This window comes from Oryx dammah, unplaced genomic scaffold (genome assembly GCF_014754425.2).
Source record: "Oryx dammah isolate SB20612 unplaced genomic scaffold, SCBI_Odam_1.1 HiC_scaffold_7, whole genome shotgun sequence".
Lineage (NCBI taxonomy): Eukaryota > Metazoa > Chordata > Mammalia > Artiodactyla > Bovidae > Oryx > Oryx dammah.
The window spans coordinates 25,007,209-25,018,992 of NW_024070191.1; the positions used below are offsets into that span (position 1 = coordinate 25,007,209).

At 43.4% G+C, this 11,784-nt stretch overlaps 1 pseudogene; it reads left to right on the top strand.

The window, feature by feature from the left end:
• The first annotated feature begins 4,956 nt into the window (after positions 1-4,956).
• LOC120865613 lies at positions 4,957-6,714 on the top strand (annotated as a pseudogene).
• The last annotated feature ends 5,070 nt before the right edge of the window (positions 6,715-11,784 follow it).

Genomic DNA, 11,784 nt, shown 5'->3' on the forward strand with positions numbered 1-11,784 from the left:
TCAGAGGATAAAGCATCTGCCTGCAATGCAGGGGACCTGGGTTCGATCGCTGGGTTGGGAAGATCCCCTGGAGAAGGAAATGGCACCCCACTCCAGTATTCTTGCCTGGAGAATCCCATGGACAGAGGAGCCTAGCAGGCTATAGTACACGGGGTTGCAAAGAGTCAGACACGACTGAGTGACTTCACACACAAAAAAAAAAAAACAGAAACAGACTCGCAGACATAGAAAACAAATTTTAGTTACCAAAGGGGAAAAGTGGGGAGTCAGTCCAGTTCAGTTCAGTCGCTCAGTCATGTCCAACTCTTTGAGACCCCATGAACTGCAGCACGCCAGGCCTCCCTGTCCTTCACCAACTCCCAGAATCCACCCAAACTCATGTCCATTGAGCCGGTGATGCCATCCAACCATCTCATGCTCTGCTGTCCCCTTCTCCTCCCGCCCTCAATCTTTCCCAGCATCAGGGTTTTTTCAAAAGAGTCAGCTCTTTGCATCAGGTGGCCAAAGTATTGGAGTTTTAGCTTCAACATCAGTCCTTCCAATGAACACCCAGGACTGACCTCCTTTAGAGTAGACTGGTTGGATCTCCTTGCAGTGCAAGGGACTCTCAAGAGTCTTCTCCAACACCACAGTTGAAAAGCATCAATTCTTCAGCACTCAGCTTTCTTTATAGTCCAGCTCTCACATCCATACATGACCACTGGAAAGACCATAGCCTTGACTAGATGGACCTTTGCTGACAAAGTAATGTCTCTGCTTTTCAATATGCTGTCTAGGTTGGTCATAACTTTCCTTCCAAAGAGTAAGCGTCTTTTACTTTCATGGCTGCAATCACCATCTGCAGTGATTTTGGAACCCAAAAAAATAAAGTCAGCCACTGTTTCCACTGTTTCCCCATCCATTTGCCATGAAGTGATGGGACTGGATGCTATGGGCGGAGATAAACTAAGAGTTTGGGATTAACGGATACACACTACTATATACAAAATAGATAAACAACAAAGTTCTATTGTATAGCACAGAGAACTAATTTCAATATCTTGTAATAACCTATAATGGAAGATAATTTGAAAATGAATATATATATATATAAACTGAATCACTTCGTTGTACACCAGAAACTAACACAGCACTGTAAATCAATTATACTTCAATAAGAAAAAGGAAGAAACTTCAAAACAGGATTCATTTTCTACAGAAAAAATATATATTAACCATATTCTTGCCACCTGGTATGGCCTGAAGTTTACCTCTGCTTTTCCTCATCTATATGCAGGTATATGTAGAAAAAAGTTCTGAAATGGCTAACAGTAGTTACCCCTACAGAATGGAACTGGAGAAGAGGATAAACATATGTCTTTTTCATTTCACATGGCTAGTTTTTCTACCAAGAGCAATAACATAAATGCCCCTTTCACTCAGCAGAGATAGTGGGGAGAATACGTTCCTGGATATGGAATACTGACTCCCTCGAAGCTCACAGGGTTATTGTGGAATCACCTAGGTCAACATGTGACCCCAGAATCTTCCACTGCCAATTACAGATCGTTCCCTTCACATCCTCTGAAGTCAAACAAGCCTTTTCCAGCTTGAACAATTTCTACGCACCTTCACTCCCAGTTTGCAAGTCATTCCCAGGTTGCAATCGGTCTTATGATTTTATTCTTTTTTTAGAGAGAGAGTAGATCTTTTTATGTATTTATTTGACTGCGCTGGGTCGTGGCTGCAGCACATGGGATCTTTAGTTGTGGCATGTGGGATCCCTGACCAGGGATCAAACTCCAGGCCCCCTGTACTGGAAGCATAGTCTTAGGCACTGGACCACAGGGAAGTCCTGATCGTTTTATTCTTAATGTAAAAGGATACCCACCAGTTCCTCACTGCTTACTAAATTTTACCCCCTGTTTCTGCACTGATATGCTTGAAAAAACTCCAGATACCATAGAATTCAAACTTCAATATCCACCAGGATGTTTTCATTTGGTTCACGGCAGGCCAGCACCATCACTAATACACTTTTGACAACCGTTATGGGTCAAGATGATTCACCAGAATACAAGTAATTGGCAGAGACCATAATAAACAACACATTGCAAAATGCAGTCGACCCACGATAGAGTGATAGAGCAGTCTCTGGCTGAAAATATTTGCAGCGTGGTAAATTAATGCCAAGTTTACGTAGAATAGCTAACATGTGTAAAGAAAGCATACTGTGGAAGAATGAAATTCTGTACTATGGGGCAAAATTTGCATCAAGTATCCAGTATTTCAAACAGGTCTAAAGGGGAAAAAATAGTTTAGAAACGGTTGCTTTCTGATTAACAAGAGAATAGACACAGTATATCAGTGGAAAGTCAATTAACACAGTTGGCACATTCACTTACGAGAGTGGTGAGTTAATTAACATAGGGCTGGTAAGGTCATATATAGCTTAAGTAAGCAAATTCAATATCCTATACAATTAATGGCTTATGTAAATGACTACAGTTTTCTACAATAAACACCTTTTTCAACACTTTTGGTTATCAACTTTCCAGTTAAAATGTTACTTTCCCAGGAATTAAAAGTATACAATTAAAAAACAGAAAGACTTAGAAAGCCTAAGGAGATCCAACCAGTCCATTCTGAAGGAGATCAGCCCTGGGTGTTCTTTGGAAGGAATGATGCTAAAGCTGAAACTCCAGTACTTTGGCCACCTCATGCAAAGAGTTGACTCATTGGAAAAGACCCTGATGCTGGGAGGGATTGGGGGCAGGAGGAGAAGGGGACGACAGAGGATGAGATGCCTGGATGGCATCACTGACTTGATAGACGTGAGTCTGAGTGAACTCCGGGAGTTGGTGATGGACAGGGAGGCCTGGTGTGCTGCAATTCATGGGGTCGCAAAGAGTCGGACATGACTGAGCAACTGAACTGAACTGAACTGTTTCTTCTCCTCGTATGTCCACAAGTATGAAAAAAGGAAGTATAATATGATGACAAGAAACAAAGCACAGAAAGTTTTAAGTTCAAACAGGATCTTTGCCCCCCAGGTTAGTAACTAACGGGGATCTTTGTTCCCTTTACCCTGTGGTTAACAAAATGTCAGAGGTTACAACCTTCTCTAGTTTACCTTGGTGCACTGAAATTTTCAGAGGACTTCTCTCAACAAGACGTATTCTATCAAGTCTTCCATAAATTAGAATTGGTACCCATGATTACTTTTAATTTTATGAAAGGTGGATTCAAAGTTCTAGTGGGTTTTTTCGTTTCTTTTAAAGCATATACTGTTACTTCCATGGTTCAATAACACTCAGAAAATGGAATTTTTTAATATAGATAATGTATATGATATACTGTTTTCTGTAACTGATTGTTTTACGTAAACACACACCTTTATTTCAGAAAAATGTTTCAGAGGGAAGTAGTGTTATAACAAATTAACACTGCAGGGAGCAGCATTCAACTGTTATCCATATATCACTTCTCTAATTAAAAAAAAAAAAAAAAGCACCCAGTAAATGCAAAAATAACTTTTTTCCAGAACCTAAGACCATTTTCAACATCAGTCAAGACTCACTGAAAGTGTTTTTAATAACACTCAGAGTTAGCATGTCCTCAACCGATGCTTATGCCTGGTTGCTCACCTTAGCTTTACTGCTCTGCTCTCCTGTGGTTGGTTGATGTCCTACCGCCAGAAAACAACCACCTTGCTAGGTAACACAGCGGGTCTTCTTTTACCCAGTCCCTCTGAGGACACCGGGGGAAGGGTTGGGTTGAGGGGCTGAGGAGCGGAAGGGAACATGGCGCCCGAGAGCCTCCTCAAGCCCACGTACCGAAGACGCTACAGGAAGATGGTACCCGGTACCTGAGAATGCTGGACCCGGAACAAGACTAGCTGGATCGCCAAACCAAAGGATGGAAAGGCAAGGCTCAGGAAAAGCCTTAGAGTGAGAGTCTCCACTTGTTATTCGAACACACTCCAGTCTCTTCAGCCAAAACTACACTTCCATTGATCCCTGTCTACACCTTAACATTTAGAGCAATGGGGCTCAGACTTGGAGATCAGATAGGATGGCGTTCTATCCCTTCCCCTTACAAGATGTGTGACCTTGAAAAGCTTTTTTCACTTCCTCTCTCTGAGCTGACTTAGTTGATGGGAGGATTCTTGAGAAATATTATTCTCCCTAATTATTGAGATAATCATAATTACTATTATTAATGCAAGTTCAGCATGTGATTCAGTGCCTGGCACCATCCATCACAGCTAAATAAATGGTTCAAGGTTCACAAAGGCTGATTTTTCACCCTCTTCTTGCCTCTGTGACTGTCTTTGCCAGGAAACTGTTTTGAGAAATGACATGTACAACGGCTAATTCTAAAACTCTCTTTTCCTGTTTCCAGATTCCCAACTCAGGCGTTCCAAGTTCTAAGGCTTCAAATAAACAGACCCTTGATTACAGAACTGGTCTGGTCTCTTCCCCAGAGCATGCTCTGTGACAACACTGGTTTGTCCATGTCCCCTGCAGCAGAGATTGGATCACTACCTCAACCACTGGTACTAGCATGATGCCAATGATCACTTTGTCCCTTGCGATTATGTCACTTACATCTATGTCTCATTCCTTCTCTGGTCAAAAATGGCAGAAGAATCACAATCCATCATAGAGGCTATTAAAAGTGCCAAAATCAAACTAGGAAAGTTCAAAGTGAAATTTCAATTCTCTTGAGAAAGAGCAATTGCAGCATGGACTTTTGAAGGATCACTCAAGCCTCTACAGAAAAAAAGGACAACCCACACTCAAGACATAAAATACGTGAAAACCTGTCAGACTGTGTTCTACCCATGTCTATAGTCCAGAGTTACACACACACACACACACAATATGTTCCATTTTCAAAGAAAAAAAATTTCAAGAAAATCAAGCCAATAAATGAAGAAAACATGAATTAATAAGATACAAAAATTAAGGTGAAGAGGCGAAGACTGAGCAATTGCGACCGCGTTGCCAACCTCGAGCAGCAATCGGCTTCTTCACGTAGAACCCAGGGATAGGAGATTCAGAATCGAATCTCTTCTCCCTTCCCCCTCTTGGTTACAAATCACTTGAAATATATGTTAGTGGAACTTGCTTGGGTGAGATTTTTTTGACCTTCAGCTACATTTTTCAGCTTTGTGAGGCACCATATCATCAAAGACAATGGCCAGCCATGTTACCAACAAGACGGATCCTCGCTCTATGAACTCTCGTGTATTCATTGGGAATCTCAATACCCTTGTGGCCAAGAAATCTGACGTGGAGGCAATCTTCTCAAAATACGGCAAAATCGTGGGTTGCCCTGTTCATAAGGGCTTTGCCTTCGTTCAGTATGTTAATGAGAGAAATGCCTGGGCTACTGTGGCAGGAGAGGATGGCAGAATGATTGCTGGCCAGGTTTTAGATATTAATCTGGCTGCAGAGCCAAAAGTGAGCCGAAGAAAAGCAAGTGTGAAATGATCTGCAGCAGAGATGTACGACTCATCTTTTGACTTGGACTATGACTTTCAATGGGATTATGACGACAGGATGTACAGTTACCCAGCACGTGTCCCTCCTCCTCCTCCTATTGCTCGGGCTGTAGTGCCCTCAAAACGCCAGCGTGTTATCAGGAAACACCTCACAAAGGGGCAGACGTGGCTTCACTTCTAAGAGTGGACAGCGGGGATCTTCTAAGTCTAGAAAGTTGAAAGGAGATGACCTTCAGACCATTAAGAAGGCGTTAACCCAGATAAAACAAAAAGTGGATTCTTTAACTGGAAAGCCTGGAAAAAAAATTGAAAAAGAACAGAGCAAACAAGGAGTAGAGATGAAGAATGATAAAAGTCAGAAGAGGAGCAGAGCAGCAGCTCCCTGAAGAAAGATGAGACTAATGTGAAGATGGAGACTGAGGGGGGTGCAGATGACTCTGCTGAGGAGGGGGGACCTCCTGGATGATGATGATAATGAAGATTGGGGGGGTGACCAGCTGGAGTTGACCAAGGATGATGAAAAAGAGACTGAGAAAGGAGAGGATGACAGAGACAGCGCCAATGGCGAGGATGACTCTTAAGCACATAGCGGGGTTTAGAAATCTTGTCCCATTATTTCTTAACCTAGGCGCTTGTCTAAGATCAAAATTTTCACCAGATCCTCTCCCCTAGTCTCTTCAGCACGTGCTCACTGTTCTCCGCATCCTTGTCCTTCCCATGCTCATTAATTCATCTTGCCCTGCGCCTAGTCCCATTTTCACTTCCTTTGACCCTCCTAGTAGTTACGTTGTCTTACCCTGTAATTTTTGCTTTTAATTTTGATACCTCTTTATGACTTAACAGTAAAAAGGATGTATGGTTTTTATCAACTGTCTCCAAAATAATCTCTTGTTATACGGGGAGTACAGTTCTTTCCATTCATACCAATAGTTGCTTCCCTAACTACAAAGGCAGTCTCATTAGTTGAGTAGAACCTGAGAGCAGCTTTGAGTTAGCGGTATGTGTGTTATACCCCACATAAGAGTGCTGTGTGGGGCTGTTCAACACAAATGTAACAATGTATTTTTGTGAATGAGAGTTGGCATGTTAAATGCATCCTCTAGAAAAATAACTAGTGTAATAGTCTTAAGATTTGTTTTCTAAAGTTGATACTGTGGGTTATTTTTGTGAACAGCCTGATGTTTGGGACATTTATTTCTCAAAATAAACAAGACCTTATTAAACCAGGAATTTGGAGAGAAAGAAAAAGATACAAAAATTAAAATTTTAAGTAACCAGGATAACTTCCAGAAAAAGAGAAGTCAAACCACAAAATTGGAAGATAATACTAATTAATATTTAATAATTCGGGCAAGGAAATAAGATAACTAGTATTGTAGAAATCTCTGGATTGTGTGTATGCTGAAGTGTCGATTTCATCACAGTGGACAGGGCACCCAATAACTTGAATCAAAAAGAATCTGTATTCCAAATGACACAGCAGAGCCGTGGATGAGCACTGCCTTCTCCACCCAATCTGGTGACAAGATGCCACTGGTATGTGCTTGAAGACTTCAAGAACCCAGAGAACAGAGTCCACTGGACCGCAGTTCTGGCAACATGGGCTCAGATCTCCTCACCCCCACGGTCCCCGACCCCCACCCAGGTCAGCCCCTTGAGTGCTACCTAAGCCGCCCCTGTGGATGGCAGCTGTTGGTTACTGTTAATGGGAGTGTTTATCACTGCATGTGCTGAAAGTTAAGTTCAAATGGGTGTAGTTTGGACTGCTAGGAGTGTAGGGCCTGATTTCTGCCTTCAAAGGCCATACACTGGTGGTAAAGACAAATGTCAGTACCCTGCAGATGGCCATGTCAGGTTCTGACTCACTTGACATTTTTATCAGGGATCCGGGAGAGTGGAAATGGCATGTTAATGGCAGCTGCACGTGGCAGCTGGACACTGAGCCCATGAGAAGGTGAGGCTGCAGACGAGTCCCAGGGGCTCAAATGAAGGAAGAAAACCCAGAGTCAGCCTGGCAGACACAGATGAGCTAATAGGCTTCGGAAGGACAGACAAATCACAAGTAATGGACAGGCTGACCGGCAGGCGCCAAAAATAGAAACTCTGGGTGTGAGTCACATCCACGCAGGACAGAAGCCGCTCAGCCAGATCACTGCGTGGATCCCCAGCTCCAAGCCCTGCCGGGGAGGAAGGTGTGTGCTCTCATAGCAAAAATAACTGCAATAATGAGTCTGGAGGAAGGGAGGGCATGAAAATAGGGGAACTCTGGGGAATTGAGGGAGGAAAGATCAAGGCATTCTGCAAAGGTCAAGAATATGAACACATACTCTGCTTTTTTTGTTGCTCCCAAGCCCTGACCCTCCTTCTCAGTCACAAGATGAATGAACCTCACACGCTCACTCTCAAATTGGTGCAAGTAATGCATATGGTTTGGGAGTCCACAAATGTTAAACCAAAGTCTAGAGTTAGCCCAGGTGATCTTCTACCTGGCTCTCAATTTCTCAAGTATAGGCTCTAACCGTGAACCAAACCCTTTCAGATGAAGAAACATATCCCTAAGACTACCAGAAGTCTCTTTGCCCTTATCACCAACTACTAAAGAACACCAGGCTGTCTTCTCTGGAGGTGTTTAAGGACACTGCCAACAGCTCTTGCAAAAACCCCAGAGAGGAAATGGGGTAGGGCGAGGTGGGCATCTTCATGGGAGCCAGAGACAGGGCAGTTCTCCTCTAACCTGTTTAATCTGAGGGTCGACAGAGTACATGGCTAATTTGCTATTGAACAGGTTTTGAAACTCTCTGTTGTGTTGGCTTCCTGCCTTTATTCTCTCTTCTTTGCTGGCAAGTCCATCCTCAAGCCATTAACTGCTCATTAGCACCTTCATAGGAAAGAGCAGCATGGAAACGGAATGGGATGGGGGTAAAATGCGGAGTCCCAACGATGGCCGTGAGTCTGAGTGAACTCTGGGAGTTGGTGATGGACAGGGAGGCCTGGCGTGCTGCGATTCATGGGGTCGCAAAGAGTCGGACACAACTGAGCAACTGAACTGAACTGAACTGAACTGAACTGAATGTGACCTGAGTCAGAGAAATGGTTTAGCGGATGGGTGTCTTAGGTGTCACCTAAAATAACAATCTTCTACATCTAACTCTCGAATCATCCTTCAAATCAAGGTAAGAAGGATTGTTTCATCCTTTTTTCTTTTTATTTCTTTCTCTTTTTTTCTTAAATGGTCGTGTTATCCGACCCTCAAAACTCGGATTCTTGGGATACTATCTATTAATATCTTAATGATAACCCATCTTCTACTTTATAGAAAGGAGTATGAATGGGATGAATCTTCTCTTACCAAGACTTTGTCTCTATTTACAGCAGTTTTCCTGCAGTTTTCCGATTCTTGTGGGCAATGGAAGGGGGTAAAGAGATTGAGGGGGACACTTTCTGGAGTCACCAGAGAGCCTGGGGAAGTGGTTACTTCTGGAAAGATAACCAGCGCCATGATCTCTTAGTCATCTCTGCAAATTAGATATTGACAGTGGTAACCCTCTGGGAGGAAGCAAGAATTTAGCAAGCAGGCAAAGACTCTAGTTTTGAATTGAGAGAAAGCTCAGAAACCTCTCTCAGCCATCAGATTGGCCCAGACTATGCCAGGAGTACTCACGATGGAGACTCGTTCATGAAAATCACAGCTGAAAGGAGTCAGGCTTCTCCAAAGGCAAAGACCACCCTTAGGAAGCAGCGAATATGGATATTTATGCAAAATGAATGAGATGGGCTGAAGATACAGATTTTATGCCGTGGGGATATGAAGAAAAGTAAGTTTAGTATCAAAGAACTTCTTGGAGATACTCATTCTTCTTGATGTAGCCAAAATGGTTTCTGTTTTCCAAACCAACCCCTGAGTCCTTCAGATGTTGAAAAGTCATCTCAAAGTTGACATGTCCAAAGACTTAATATGTCCAAAATCAAGTTCAAGTTCACCACCCCCATCTCAACAAGTGGCAACCTTGTCATTTCAGCTGCTCAACTGAAAAATCTTGGAGTCTCTCCCTTGACCTCTGAGTCTGTCTGTCTGTCTGTCTCTCTCTCTCTATCACATACAGACATACACACACACACACACACACACACACACATCCTACGTCCAACTCACCAGCACCTCCTGCTGGTTGATGTTCCAAGTTCCCTGACATTCCCAACACTTTCACCAGCTCCCACCCTGGGACCAACTGGTCTCCCTCCACTCTCACCCCAATAGAGTCTATTCACTGAACAGTGGCCAGAATGATCCTTTAAAAACTTGAGTCGGATCATGTTATCTCTCTATCCAAAAACTCTCCCAGGGCTTCTCATGTCACTGAGAGTAAAACCCAAAGCCTGTCCCAGGTCCTGTGAGGGCCAGGCACTCTGGCCCTTCTGCTGGCATTTCCATCTCCTCCATCACTGAGTGCATCTTCCCTTTCCATGGCTCCTGGCTGTTCCTAGACCTCCCAGGCAAACTTCCTCCCTCACACCCTCCAGATCTCTGCTTATTAGAGAGGCCTTCCTGCAATACCCTACATAAAAGAGTCATCACCCACCCACTCCCCATCCCCTTTACCAGACTTGACTTTTCTCCAAAGCATTTCCCCAGCGCGCATTTCCCCAGCACGTGTATCTAACTGTTTCTTATCTCTCTCCCCCACTATAGGATGTGAGCTTCGTCAGCACAAGTTCTTTGTTTCACAACCACATTCCCAGGACCTGGAACAAAGAGGGACACATCATAGAAACCCAACATATTCTTGATGAGTGAATATTCCTGTTCGCTCTGTCCATACAGTTTCCTCTCCATTTCCTTAGTATGATATGTTTTTATCCATTAGAAAACCCTTTTGAAAAATTTCTACCTTGTCCAGGACTGGCCTAATGGAACAGATGATCTGTCCACACGAGGCTTGAAAGCAGAGAAATTATTCCCTGAGAGGCCAGGCCTGGGGATAGGAGGGGCCACGCCAGGCTGAGGTCCTAGAAGGAATGAATGGAATGGGAGGCAGGTCCAGAGGAGAAGGAGAGGACTCAGGATAGCTCAGAACACCAATCTCTTCTCCCTGTGGTTTTCCTCATAAAGTTAAACCCAGAAAGAGTAAGTGATTCATCCAAGGTCACACAGTTGGGAATGCAAATCAAACTCCTCATTGTGTCCTGGCGTTATTTCCCTTCGAAGTGCATTTGCGAAAGGAAAAAAAAAATCATTCCAAAAAAAAAAAAATTTGTTAGTGTTCTCCCTGCCAGTCCAGTGGTTAAGACTCTGAGTTCTCAATGCAGGGGACGTGGGTTCGATCCATAGTCAGGGAACTAAGATCCCTGCATGCTGTCCAGTGCAGCCAAATAAAAAAGTTGAATCACTCTAAAAAAAAATTATTAAGCTTATTTTAGTCCTGGGTATGAACTGATGAACCCACTTCAACCCAACCCTTTTATGTTCAACACTTTTTTCATCAACTTGCATGAAGAGAAAGAAGGCAAGCTTTTGTCATCTGCAGGTGGCACAAATCTGGGAGAAAACAGCTAAAAGAGTGAATGACGGGACCAGGATCAAAAAAGACAATGAGCAAAAGCAATGAGCCAAAACTGACAAGACAAAATTTAGGTAGAGTCTCAAAATTTAACCATATAAATGTAAGAAGGAAGAAGGCAATGGGATACGGCAGCAACGCCTATGAAAAACAGAGGCACTTCAGGCAACCACAGAGGTTTAATCAGAGGATCCCAACGGAGTACACAAGTCTGGGCCCCAACCCCTGATTCAGGAGATTCTGGTCTAATAGGCCCAGATATCTATATGCTTTCTAATTTTGTTTTGAATTTTAATTTTTGGGCCATGCCACACGGCACATGGGATCTAGTTCCCTGACCAGGGATGGAACCTCTGCCCCCTGCATTGGAAGTATGGAGTCTTAACCACTGGACCACCAGAGAAGTCCTCGGTATGCTTTTTAAATGTCACCAGTGATTCAGAAGTACACCCCAACTTGAGGACCACCTGACAACAGCAAGATAAGGGTCAGTCACAAACACAGTGGGGCCTCCACAAGCATCAGTGTGGTCTGGGGTTACGTTAATAGAAATATAGACTCTAAAGGTGACTGTATTTTCTTGTACGTAGATCAAACTTTTTAATTTATTCTTTCATTCATTGCTAAAATGTTAATCAAGTGCTTGTGAAGAGTCAGGCACCAGGGTTACAATTAAAAGACAGACCCAGCCCTGTGCTCCCAGAGCTTACAGTCGAATAGGGAAAGGCCACACCTGTG